Source organism: Pteropus alecto, unplaced genomic scaffold (genome assembly GCF_000325575.1).
Source record: "Pteropus alecto unplaced genomic scaffold, ASM32557v1 scaffold111, whole genome shotgun sequence".
Taxonomy (NCBI): domain Eukaryota; kingdom Metazoa; phylum Chordata; class Mammalia; order Chiroptera; family Pteropodidae; genus Pteropus; species Pteropus alecto.
Genome location: NW_006431915.1, coordinates 4,986,068 through 4,987,092, shown reverse-complemented (window position 1 = coordinate 4,987,092; position 1,025 = coordinate 4,986,068). Strand labels below are relative to the sequence as shown.

The window sequence follows — 1,025 nt, the reverse complement described above, 5'->3', positions numbered from 1 at the left end:
AGGAAAATGGTCCATTTGTACGAGACGGAGTCTCCGCAACACCAAGGCCTTTTTTTATTAGTAGCATCCCCTTAACCCTGCTGCAAAGTCACCAGCTCGAATGTCAGACTACACATCTGGAAAATGTTAAGGTGTTGTTTGATTAACACATTTACAGCTTGGGCTTTCTGTGTAGGAAACTGAAGATGGTGTGTGTGTTGGGGGGTGAGAGGTAGGGAGTGAAGGAAAGGAAGGAAGCTGTGGCCTTTCCTGCAGCCGCCGGTGAAAGGCATGTTTCTTTCAGTTGCTCCCTATGAGAGCGACTAAGAACCGCTGGGACGCTTCAGAGTTTCCCTGGCATGAGAGAGATGCTTCATCTCAGCTCCAGGAAAGTCAAGTTTTGCTTCTTCTCAATGCGATACATTTGGTGCTCTATCAAAGAATCCTCAGATATTCTTCCCACCAAAGGCCCTTTTCACTGAGAGACTATTTTACAAGGCAGGCCCCACCCCCAGAATAAGCCAAGATCAAGGCCACAGAGGGAACTCAGGCTCCTGCAGCCTGAAATTTCTAAGAGAACTGATTCTGCTGAAAGCAAAAGCAAGCCTGGCTTTATTCTTTATAACTTTGCTGTGTCCCTCTGGGTTTTAAAATAGTTCAGGTTCTTGGGTTCATGCCTGGCCAACCAGTGATGGCAAAAAGCAAAAGTTAAAAAAAACAAAAAACAAAAAACAAAAAACTGGACCCAGCAAAAATCCATTATATTGAGACAGAGACGGGAGAAAGGAAAATGCAGTGCCAGATGCTTTTGAGATTAACCTTCTGCCCATAGATGACGCTACACGTGAATAGAGCTGACGAGGGTCTTCCTCCATCCCCCTGGATCCTAGAGATGACAGGTACACACACATTTCCTAAAAAGCCCTAAGTCACTCCATGAATGTGGCGAGTTCCACAACATGGAAACAGAATGCTAATTGTAGATTAAATCAATACAAGGCAATAAGAAGAAAACCAGTGACCAGAATCGCTGGGTCACTTGGTTC

The 1,025-nt window shown here is 45.0% G+C and overlaps 1 protein-coding gene across 5 annotated transcripts in view; it reads right to left on the bottom strand.

Annotated features, from left to right (window-relative positions):
• Positions 1–1,025, bottom strand: part of LOC102890212 (paralemmin-2) — a 303,901-nt gene that overhangs the window by 37,506 nt on the left and 265,370 nt on the right. The window lies entirely within an intron of this gene.